The following is a 12,751-nucleotide window of genomic DNA, read 5'->3' as shown; positions in this document are numbered from 1 at the left end:
CCCCACATACCAAGTGATCCAAATCTTCTATGGCGGTTTAAGTCCCCAAGGCAAGTCATGCCTTGATGGAGGGGCCGGGGGCCCTATCATGAAAAAAACCGAAGAAGAAGTTGTGGACATCATTGAGGACGTGGTGACATATTATAAGGATTGGCAAGATGGGGAGAGGGACTCTTCAAGCAAGCAATCTTCATTATACTCGGTGGACCATCTCAATGCAATCAACAACCTTTCCTCCCAAATGACAAACTTAGGAAAGGAGGTCACCGCAATCAAAGCTAAGTTGGAGAGCACTTCTTCCTCTTCTCAAGCTTCGAATCTTCCCTCCCAATTTAAGGGGAGAGGTACTCCTTCTAACTCTCAACCCCCTCCCTCTTCACATAATATGCCTTTGGGTTTCTTGTTTTGTGATGCATGTGGATCGTATGATCATGACTCTAGTGCTTGTCCTAATGAATGTGTTGATGAATTTGACAACAATGAGTGTGAACATGTTAATTTTGTGTCAAACAACAATGTTCAAAGGTTTGATAATCAAAAAGGCCAATGGAATAGGAATTACCAAAACCAAGGCAATATTGACAACTATAATCATAATGGTGGTTATAGGAACCAAGGGAATCAAGGTTCTCGTGGTAACCATAACCAAGGTTATAGTAGCCAAAATCAAAGCCAAAATTATGGTAATCAAAATCATAATTATGGTAATCAAAACCAAGGTTATGTAAATCATAACCAAGGTAATGGAAACCATAATCATGGTGGTGGTAACCATAATCAAGGTTATGGTTCAAATCAAAATAGGAGTAATTGGAACAATCAAGGAAGGGGAAATTTTCAAAACAACGCTCAAAGAGGTCCCCCACCCGGTTTTGTTCCAAAGACTCAAGGTGAAAATTCCTATTCACAACCTTCTTCTCCTAGGACTACTTTGGAAGAGTTGATTGATAATCAAACCAAGATCATTAACGCCTATATGGCGGTTAGTGATAAGAAATTCAATGAGATGATGACCCACAATAAGATGCTTGAGACTCAAATTACCCAATTAGCAAGCACTATAAAGGATTTTGCTAGTCCTTCATCTTTGCCTTCCCAAGGTGTTGAACCAAAGAAACCCGTGTACTCTATTGCCACAAGTGGTGGAAATGATTTTGATGAGGGAGTTTCTTGTTCAAAAGAGGGAAGAGATGAGAGTGGTGCTAAGGAGAATGAAGTGGAAAGGGTTGAGTCTAAGGAAATCTATTGTGAGGTTGACAAAAGAGAAGAGTGTGTTGTTGAAAAGATGAGTGAGGTAGAGAGATTTCCCGATCTACCATATCCCCAAAAATATTTGAGATTCAAAATGGATGAGCAATTTGGGAAGTTCCTTGAAGTTCTTAAGGATGTTCATGATTCTACACCCTCTACCGAGCCAATTCCCGACATGCCTAAGTACTCCAAGTTTCTTAAGGAGATCTTAGAGGAGAAGGAAGATTTTGATGAGGGTAGTTCGGTGGAAGGAGGGGAGTGTTTTAGTGCTCTTATCCATGGTGAACTTCCGAAGAAGATGGAAGATCCGGGGAATTTTTCAATCCCTTGTCAAATTAAGAAAATGGTTTTTGAGAATGCTTTGTGTGATTTAGGGGCTAGTGTGAGTATTATGCCCTATTCGGTCTTCAAAAGGCTTGATTTAGGTGAGCTTCAACCATCTAAAATAACACTTCAATTGGCCGATCGTTCTATTAAGCTTCCTAAGGGAAGAATTGATGATGTTCCTTTAAGGATTGGAGAGTTTGTCTTTCCCGTGGATTTTGTTGTTTTAGAGATTGAGGAGGATGAACATATTCCAATCATTTTAGGGAGGCCTTTCTTAGCTACCTTGGGAGCTTTAATAGATGTCAAAGGAGGTCAAATCACTTTGAGGTGTGGGAAATTAGAAGAGAGTTTTAAGTTGAAACCAATGCATGAGTCTTTATCTTGTGTGAAAGATATCGCATGTGCTAGTCTTTCTCGTTCCATTGATGGTATGTGCATGATTGATTCTTCTACTAACAATGTTTTTGAGATTGTTGATGATGTTTGTGCAAGTATTAATGATGTTAGTGAAGAGGAATTTGTGATTCAAAAGCCAAGGGATGAGAAAGAAATTGAGTTTCCAAATTGGTTCAAGCTTAATTCTCATGATGAAGAGAAAGCTTCCATGACTAAGGATGTTGAAGTCAAGCCGAAGAAAAAGGCCCGTGACTCGAAGAAAGCAAGGAAAAGGAAGAAGTTGAGAAATGAAAAAGAAGAATTTGAAAAGAATTTTGTGAAAGTTTCATTAAGCAACGATGAGAAGTTGCTCAAGGTTGAAGAAGATTTTGCTCTATCAACCACCTTGAAGAAGGTGGTGTTCTTTGATCCTCCATGATTAGGAGGAAGGGTCGAGCTTAGGACCTTAAGCAAGCGCTTCCCGGGAGGCAACCCGGAGTTTCTAACCTTTCTCTTTGATTTTTGAATTTTCTCATTTTTTGTTTCTTTTATTACTTTGTCTTTTCTTTTACTTTTCTACTTATTAGGATTTTCAAGATGTTCTTTTGCGGGATTGGAATTCAACAAATATGCATGATGGATAGAAGGTGTTCATGGCACAAATCATATTTTGTTCGATTCTAGTCGAAATTTGAGGTAAAAGGGTAAGAATTTTAGAGAGGTAAGATAGGAAATTCATATTTTGAAAGTTGGAGGAAATTGATACTTAGTGAATTTTTGTGGTGTGCACATGAATTTTATACTTTGAGGGCTTTGAAAATGATTTTAGCTACTGCCTATGTTGTTCCTCATCACCATCATGATTCATGTGCGCACCAAAATAGGCAGTAAGTATCAATTTTTCGAGAAAAAAGAAAGAAGGGAGACGCACAGGGGTGTGCGGCCGCACACGAGGCTGGTGCGGGCGCAAAGCTTGCTGGTGCGGGCGCACAGCTCGCGTGTGCGGGCGCACACCAGTTTTATGCGGCCGTACGTTGCTGAACGTGCACTATAACCTTCTTCCTCTTCTTTCCTCACTTCATTTCAACATTTCCTTCATCTTCAACCTCACGGCTTCCCCTTTCAAAACCCCTCTTGTGCGCACCTCTTCCTCCCTTATTCACCATCAAAAATCACTCAAATCCTCACTAAAATCACTCCATTCTCACTCAAAATCATTTACAAACCTTATTACACTACAAATTCCTTACAAATTGACCCAAATTTCATTCACTCTCTCTCCTACTCTTGGTGGCCGAAAATTAGGGCTTTTGTTAGGAGTTCAAATTGCTTGCTCAAAATTGGTTAATCTTGCTTCTTTTATGGTATAATCACTAATCCTTGCTTTAATTTTGCCGTTTATATCATAAATTTGCATGAATTACAAATTTGTATGAGCATGAATAGTGTAGTATTGATTTTGTGATTTTTGATGCTTGATCTTGATTTTGGTTGTGATTTGGTGATGTTTGTTGATTGATTTTGCATAACATTGTGTTGTTTGTTGATTTTGTAGTGATTCTCATCATTTTTGGTTGAATTCTTGTGAGTTGAATTTTTGGAACATTGGTAGTATATGGTGATTTTGGTATTGGTCATGTTGTTGCTCTTGGATTGTTGAAAAGGAGTTTTTCTTGGATCATTGGTATTGTTGATTGGTTTGGAATTGGTTTGATTGAAAAGAATTGTGAAATTGGAGTTTGGTGATTTTGGTAGTAAGTGGTGAATTTGGGTGTGGTGTTCTTGGTTCATTGGTTTTGCTACTTGTTGGTTGTTGGTGATCTTCTTAGCCTCTCAAAATGTCTAAATACCTCAAGAAACTCACCAAAAAGCGGAAAACCGATGTTAGCATCGATGAGCCTCCTCGCCCAAGTACCTCCTCTAGGCCTAGTACATCTTCTAGGCCTAGTACTTCCAACCCTTCCTCCACTCAAACACGACCTCCAACCTCTCTTCCCAAAAAGAAAAATTTCACCGATAAACAAAAGACCTTTTACCAAAATCTGAAAGATGAAAGAACCCTAAAACAAACCCGCCACTACTTCCAACCCGATATGCTGAAGTTGGGTATTGATAATGATGTGCGGTCGTTTCTTTTAAATCTCAGATTGGGTTCTTTCATCACCGATGCCTACCGCACCTATAAGGAGCCTACTTTGGAGTTCTTGGCTACCTTAGAGCTTGTACCCGTAGGAGGGGTATATAGGGTGCGTTTCCAGTTGTTCAACCACATCTTTGACCAATCTTTGGAAGAGTTCAACGCCGCTTTGGATTTTGATCCCCATGGGGATATTGTCAACGTTGAACACTTCATCTTCCCGGAGTATGATCAAAACTCATGGTGGGAAGACATCTCTGGTGGTAATGAGTTTATCACCAACAGGGATAAGATCTCAGACGTGTACTAACCTTGCCTTAGGGTTGTACACCGACTTTTGGGCTATGTTTTGTTCCCCAAGCAAGAAATGGGGAAGTTGAGTAAATTGGAGCTCAAGGTCCTTTGGTTGTCTACTCGCCCGGAGTATGTGGGCCGGTTGAACTTGGGTTATATCTTTGCCCAATATTGCTTGGAACTTCGCAAAAGGAGGTCGGGAGAGATCCCATGTGGGGGTATGGTAACTAGGCTTTTGACTCGCCTTCGCCTCAATGATTATCTCCCATTTTGTAAGGAGATCGGGGATGCAGCTTCTATCTACCTCGATATGCAACAATTGGGTCAAATCCAATTTATCTCCAAGGGCTTTAGTGAAGGGAGATATGAGTGGCTTAGGGGCAACGAGCATTGGTGCTACTTGCCTAACCCTAGCTTGACTTCTTTGGCTAGGATTGCCGACAATGTGTGGCATGTTCCCAAGTCCTTCCGGCATCCCAACTTTGACTCCGAGGAGGATGAAGAAGAAGATGATGAAGAAGAACAACAAGATCAAGAACAACAACATCAACAACAACAACATTATTCCCCACAACAACAAGCTCCTCATGAGCAAGAGCAAGAGCAAGAGCAAGGGCAACATGCTTTCGCCAATGCAGATTTGAGGGCTCTTAGTGAGCAAATGAGTGGATTAAAAATCCACGTTGATGGCATGTATGATCAAGACTTTGGGGCCCTCTATGACCAAATAAGAGGTATTCAAGAGATGCAGCAAGGTATGTTTATACAACAACAACAAATCTATGAGGCGGAAGTTAACCGTGGGAGCATTACTCCCCCGGTTAACTATCTGTACTTCCCGCCCCAACAAGGTCCTCTACCTTCGTTTGGGCATCCTTATTGGTCGAGCGTCACTATTACCCGGACGAGCATGGTAACTATGATTACAAGGCTCCGGGTGGTAGTGACTATAGGGGGGATCCTAACTACCCCCATGTCCATCCCAACCACCCCTTTGAACTCACTTTGCCCGATAACTTCACCCCTCTTGCTCCGTGGCAACAAGATCTTTTCAAGGGGCATTATGGGTGGCCCGAGGGGTACACCGGAGGATGGGAGCCTTACCCTCATCCCTTCGATGACCCCGAGCGCAACAGAGACCCCGATGGGGCCGGGCCAAGTGGGAGTGGTGGTGGTGATGGTAGTAGTTATTAGTTCCCTTTAGCTTCTCATGCTTTCTACCTACATCCCTTATATTTTTGGTACTTGCTTTGTTTTAATCGGGATGTTGAGATGTATTTCCTATCTAGCTTGGGGGAACTAATAACTTGCTCGGTGACCATGTTGTTGTTGTGTACATATCTTAGTTGCTTGCATGTTTATTTTCATTCCTCTTTTTGGTTTCCTCATTTTCTTGATCTCTAGGCTACTTTCCTTGTAGCTAGCTTGTTTGCCCGATTTGCTTGGATGTTTGTTGTTTGTGGCGATGTTTTGCTTGGCATGTTGTTGTTGATGATCCCTTATATCCAAATCCCTCAATCCAAATCCCTTAAATCCAAATCTTGTAGTTTAGAGTAGTTCTTTAGTTAGTCTAGACTTTAATTCTTTTATTCTTTCTATTCTTCGGTTAGTTTAGCTTTTCTTTCCTTAAGTTGTATATACCTCTTGCTTAGTTTATTTTCCTTTTATTTGTTGTTCTCTTTTATTTTTTTTGAAGTTACTAACCATTTTCTTTGTTCATAGTTTCTTTTATTTCTTTTTCTCACTTGGTTCCTTGAAGAGCTTATGGATATGGCATGCTATGTGGTGGTTTCTAATCGCCTTACTTATTTTTGCTAAGCTTGGAATCCCGGTGAGACCTTTCTTATTTTCTCTTTATTTTCCTTGGTTGCATAGGATAGGATTAGTTTAGGAGAAGTTGAATGGTTCGAGGATGGATGCTTGTTAACACGTAATGTGTTTGGGATCGGTGACTTTGTTGTCTATCGATCACTTGTTTGTCGATTGGGAATTTTATGTGTTTAACATGCTTTCTAGTCCTTTGCATGCTTTTCTCCTATGTTTTCCTTTTCTATGTCTCCGTTCCTTTTCTTTTACTCCCTTTTATTTTACCTTTTTCTCTTACTTTCCTTTATTTTTCTTTTTATTTTTGATGTGATTTTGAGGCATTGTTTTTCATTTCTTTTCTTATGAGATGAACCTTGTACATTGGACTTGTCTTTTGCATGACTTTCTTCCTAGGTTGTAAAGGTATGCACGGTTTGAGATTATGTTCGGTTGATTCTAGGGTAGTTGGTTTGAACTAGGAGGATCATGAAGCCGGATTCTACTTGTTTGTGGTATGTTGGTAGTTGCTTCCTATAGTTGATTTGGCACCATTAGTGAGTTTTTGCCACAACCTTGTGATGTTACTTGTTTTTCTAGCCTTCAACATTCCTTGTATGAGCGGCGTGGATCCTTGACTATGCAAACCTAATCTAATAAAGCTTGATTTATGATTCTCAAACGCGAGACCGAACTATCTAGGAAGGACAAAGGCACATTTTTCGGGGTGGTATTTTTCATTTTTGCTTTATTTTGTTATTATCTTTATTTTTGGGTTTACATTTGCCTTCTTGCAACCATTTTAGCCTTATCCCTTCTTTTCAAGCCACATCTTTAGTTATTTGACCTTTTGTTTCATTTTCTACTTTTCTTGATTTTTGTGAAGCAATATGATCATTTGAGATGAAGTTTGTGGTGGTTAAGTTGGAATTTTGGTTTTTATGAAAGCAAGTTTGTGATTTCATCCTTTTTGTGAATAATGGCAAATATATTTGGAAGAGCCGTCCTACTTCTCAAAAGGCATGGACTAATAATTTGCATTTAGGAAAAGCCGTCCGAATTTAGCAAAAGGCAAGGACTTTGCAATTACAATATAAAAACATATAAAAAAATGAAAAGTGAAAAATTCAAAAATATTTTGATGTATTCTTTTCTCCTACTAAGCATTGAGGACAATGCTCCATTTTAGCTTGGGGGAGAAGCGTGTACGCTTTTTGTATATATTTTTGTGAGTATAGCTTCAAGTAAGCTTGGGGGTGTTGTTTTTGTTTGGTAATTTCTTAATTGTGGTGTTAAGGATTGATCACCCTTTTGCTTCACTTTTTAGGAATATCACCAAATTTTTAAATTTTAGCCTACCTTCACCCTTTATGCCTTACGTTACAACCTTGGGGAAAGACCTTTCGACCTAGATAGTTGAGTTACTATTCGGGGGAGGGCATCATGGGTCATTGCCTAAGGAAAGGGGATGCATAGTCAAGATGTCGAGTAGCCTAAAAATATTTCTTTTCCGGTTCCTTCGAGGAATCATTGGGACACTCACTAAAGGGAGAATTGAGACTAGTGGGAAGAACGCGGTAAGATTGTTTGGGATGAAAGTGAATTGTGATAACTAGTTCCTATGCCTAGCATACCCTATGTTTCAATCAACCTTGGATATATTGAAACGTGCATACCTTAACTACTTGAGAAAGATTGTCATTCACTTGCATTATAGTCTTTATGTTGATTCATTTCGTAAAGGTTTGTTTTTCTTTCTTTTTCTTCTATGGTTTGCCTCATTGATGTTTGGTGGAGAGTTATGGGTCAAACTCTTAGGATACCCTTACGAGACCTCACTCGTCCTCATAGGCGACTTTGGGGTTTAAAGGGCTTGTTGTAGCTAAAAACAACCGTGATTCCTACGACAATGAGTTTTAGTGTATATTCTTATCTTGAGTCTTTCTTTTTCGTTTTCAATAAAATTTTCATCCCCTCTCTTTCTTGCTTTGTTTTGCTCGAGGACGAGCAAAAGTTTAGCTTGGGGGAATTTGATGAGTGACATTTTTGGCACTCATTTGGTTCCTTTTTGGATGATTTTTATTTCATTTTATCTCTCTTTTCTTTAGTTTTCCTTAGTTTTATTCTTGTTTTCTTCATTTTATGCTTTTTGTAGTTAGTTTCTCTATTTCATGCTTTTTTCTAGTTTACTTGTTATTTTTCTCTTTTACTTGCTTTTTATCATTTGTTTGTAGGTGGTAATTGATTGTCCAAGAATTCCCGAGCTTCCTCTCTACGAGTTTTCATTGCTTTTATGCCTAAAGAAGGTGCAAGAAGTTCCAAGTCAAAGGTGGATCCAAGGGGCAAGCTTCAAGGCTTTGTTTATGCCTCCCTCATGGCTTATACTTTTCAAGAAATTCAAGAAAGTTCCTGCCTACTTTGTCCTCCATCATCATCATCCTGGATGTGTGCACCACTTGAGCTAGGACGAAGAGAAGAAGGGGGAAAGACCCAAGCCAGGTGCGGGCGCACCAAGGGAGTGTGCGGCCGCACATTGGTCGTGTGCGGCCGCACACCATGTGCGTGCGGGCGCACCAGTCTGGGTGTGTCCCGTGCGCGCCATTCTCTCTCCTCCGAGCGCCCGCACTTACGAGGGTCTATTTTTGGGCGTCATTACCGACCTCCTCTTTGTATATATAGTTATTTCTACCTATTTTTAGGAAGTTAGTTTTTAGATTGAATTGGATAGTTAGTTTTTGGGAGAATTTTAGAGAGAGAAACTCGTGATTTTTGGTGATTGCTCAAGGATTCCTCATTGTATTTGATCTTTAGATCAAAGTTTTGTAAGGATCTTCTTCTTGATTTCAATACAAGTTTGATTTTAGTTGATTTCATTAGTTTTTCCATGATATTGATGATTGATTTGGTAATTGATTGAATTTTGATTGATTTTGATTGATTGTTGGTTTAATCTTTGATTTCAATTATGTTGATGATGAAATTGATGATTGTTGTAGTTTTGATCTTAATTCCTATGGCTAGTGAGTAGTTTCCTAGCTAGGGAAATGGTGAAGCATGTATGAATGATGGATTAGAGTAATTTGGGGATAATTGATAGAGTTGATGATATGATTAAATTTGGTTGATATTTCATGTGCATGTGTGTGATTAATTGAGGTTTGGCCATCTTTGATTAATACACTAGATTGCATTGTAAGCTTGCTATGATACGGACCATTGATTAGTAAACTTGCAATTTCACGATTGAGGTGCTTTGTGACGTTCCCTAGGTAGTGTTTAGCGTAGTTGACGCTAGTTAGACCTCTAGGTGAACCATCTTAGTATGCTCTTTTGGATACATGATGATCTTCCTTCATATCACTTGACTTAGTCGGTTTAACCTCCCAAATTACCGTTTCCATTATGATTGCATGTGGATCCATCGCCCTAGTGTCTTAGATTGATTTCATATAAGTTTTGCATTACCTAGTTTAGCCTTAGTTCTACCTCAAACCCCTTCTTGACTTCGAAATAGCTTGATTTAGGCATCGTGCATTTGATCCCCATTCCCTTGGGTTCGACCTTGACTTACCACTACGCTAAATAGGGGTTAGTTAAGTTACAAATTTTGTTTGATAGGGTGGGGTGGTAGCCCAACGACCTACCGTTCTCCTTCCCATCACTTTAACATCTTAGGAACTCACTGAAAATCTTTCAACATGTCAACCTTGAACATGCAGCTGCTTTCATTGAAATGATGACAAAGCCATGGAAGCATCTTTGTTGAAATTCTTGTTAATCTTAGTTCGAGCAGCCCTCCAAAACCAATACTTATGACATCTTTTTTTTGCTGCTCACTAAAATCCTTAATCAAATCAATAACTACATTGGGTCTGCAGTGTGTTTTCTTAATTTCTAGATTACCATCATCATCATCATTAACATCAATAACTTCATGTAAATCAAGGTCAGAATTGTCAAGCTTCATTTTCTTCTTTAAATGAGTTTTTCCCTTTTTTCTGTCTTCTTCTAATGAACCATCATAATTCTCATTATGATCTTCTTCTGGTTCATAATTGCTATCTTTAACTTCAGATTTTACCCTTTTCTTTGTTCCTATAATTTGTTAAAACATGTTAACACACTTGAAGACATTTATATTTACTTTATAAGCATTTTTACTAACTTTATTAAAGTTATCAATAAACATCATAGACATATAATAGTAACTAGTTCACTTTATAACAGGTTTTATTTACTTTAGAAAAGTTTCTATTTACTTTATAACAATTTGTACTTACTTTATAATAGTCTCCATTTACTTTATAACAGACTAATACCTTGGTGTAATAGATTCCTTACTACATAAATTTAATACATAACATATGAATTTAATTTTATAAACTTTTATGAACCTTTTGATGCTTTTAGTTCCTTAATCCTTCTCTTTATCAATATTTGCTTTTTTGAAATCCTTTGAAGCTTAGCACCTATTACATTTAGTTTACACAATCAGTTTATAAGTATAGACATATTAAAAAGCTTTTAAAACATATTCATTTACTTTATAAGCTTTTTTATTTACTTTATTACACTAACCATTTACTTTTTATATTCAATAATGTAATAGTATGCATTTTAAGGGCCTGTTCATATTTACTGAATTGAGCTGAACTGAACTGATTGGAGCTGAACTGAACTGAACTGAACTGAACTGATTGGAACTGAACTGAACTGAATTGAGCTGAAATGAATATTTTATGTGAGAGGGAAATTAAGAGCTGAACTGAACTGAACTGATTGGAGCTGAACTGAACTGAACTGAACTGAACTGAACTGAAATTAAGTAAATATGAACAGGCCCTAAATTTGTAACACAGATTTATACAGATAAATGATTTACTTTATAAGTGTTTCTATTTACTTTATAACAGTCTCCATTTACTTTATATTGTATACCTTTAATTGGAGATTGCTTTGTATTTGCAGGAACTTTCTTGGCTGTAGGAGTCTTTTTAGCTGCAAGAGATTTCTTGGTTGCATGAGATTTCTTGGCTGCAATAACTTTTTTACTTGCAGCAGCCTTCTTTGCTGCAGCAATATCCTTTGCTGGATCTGGTTTTGTTGCAGGTTTTTTCTTTGTAGTTTTGGCCATTTAAATCTGTGAGCAATTCAAAACAAATATGAAATGACCATGAATAATGTATAGGGTGATGTAATGAGCAAGGATTAACATCATTTTTGATATACACTTTTAGTCCATTTTTGTCTAATTTTAACAAAGTTCTAACTACTTTTAACAAATTTCTATCTACTTTTAAAAAATTATGCACTCAAAACTATAGAAACTCAAACAACTACTTTTAATTTACTTTTAGTTAATTTCTATCTACTTTTAATATTTTTTATCTACTTTTAGCAAATTTTGAGACTCAAATAGTAGAACAGAAGTACTATAGCAACAATAATGCACTCAAAAATTACTCATAAATTAACCAAAATTATTCTAAATTAGTATGAGCTGAAGTAAAATTCTTAAGTACATAAATATAAATAGATCTAAAGTTTTTCAAATATTATTTCAAAAACACTTATTATAATTTTATACTAAAATTTATGAAAAATCTAATATTAATTTATGTAAAACTTTGAATAATATTCTCATGCATGTCGATTTTAGCCTAAATTACAACAAATTTGCACAGAAACAATCAGTAAATTAATCATAATTTGAACAAAAATGAACTAATTTGCGATAATATCTGATTATGAAGAAATCGAATTGAAAACACTATAATTGAACTTCGAAATTCTCCGATTCAAGTTCTGCTACTTCTATTCCAACATAATCAAGCAAAAAAAAAAAAAAAAACACAAATATAAGTAAAACTTTGAATAATTCTCTCATGCATGTAAATTTTAACCTAAATTACAACAAATTTGCACAGAAACGATAAGTAAAGTAATCATAATTTGAACAAAAATGAACTAATTTGCGATCATACCTGATTATGAAGAAATCGAACAGAAAATACAAAAATTGAACTTCGAATTTCTCCGATTCAAGTTCTGCTACTTCAATGCCAACATAATCAAGCAAAAAACACAAATATAAGTAAAACGTTGCAACAAAAATAAACAAAATAGTATGATCTTCGAAGTTGTGATAAAATACCTTATATTCGTCAATTTTCGCCAATTTTCGAAAATTTTTGATTCGAAATTGAAAAATGTAGACAGCAGAACATGAAATTGTTACTTTTTAGCAAAATTGAACAGTTGATTTGACGGTTATGGAGGTTTTCGAAGGTTTTTGCAGTTGAAAATGGCAAGTAAGAGAGAGAAAATCGCGGAAAGAGAGAGAAAACTGCGGAAGGAGAGAGAGAGAGGAGAGAGAAAAGACGCTTGAATTGAATTCTTCATTTAGTTTGTCTGAACAAATATGAGCCGTCAGATCGCGCCTCGCGCCTCTCCTACATCTGACGGTTCACATTTGTTCCTAGTTTCTATTCTAGAATAGGTACTCATTATAACCCGGACCTATATATATATATATATATATATATATATATATATATATATATA

The sequence above is a fragment of the Chenopodium album genome, chromosome 27 (assembly GCF_948465745.1).
Source record: "Chenopodium album chromosome 27, dcCheAlbu1.1, whole genome shotgun sequence".
NCBI classification, from domain to species: domain Eukaryota; kingdom Viridiplantae; phylum Streptophyta; class Magnoliopsida; order Caryophyllales; family Amaranthaceae; genus Chenopodium; species Chenopodium album.
Note: the sequence above shows the minus strand (reverse complement) of the source record.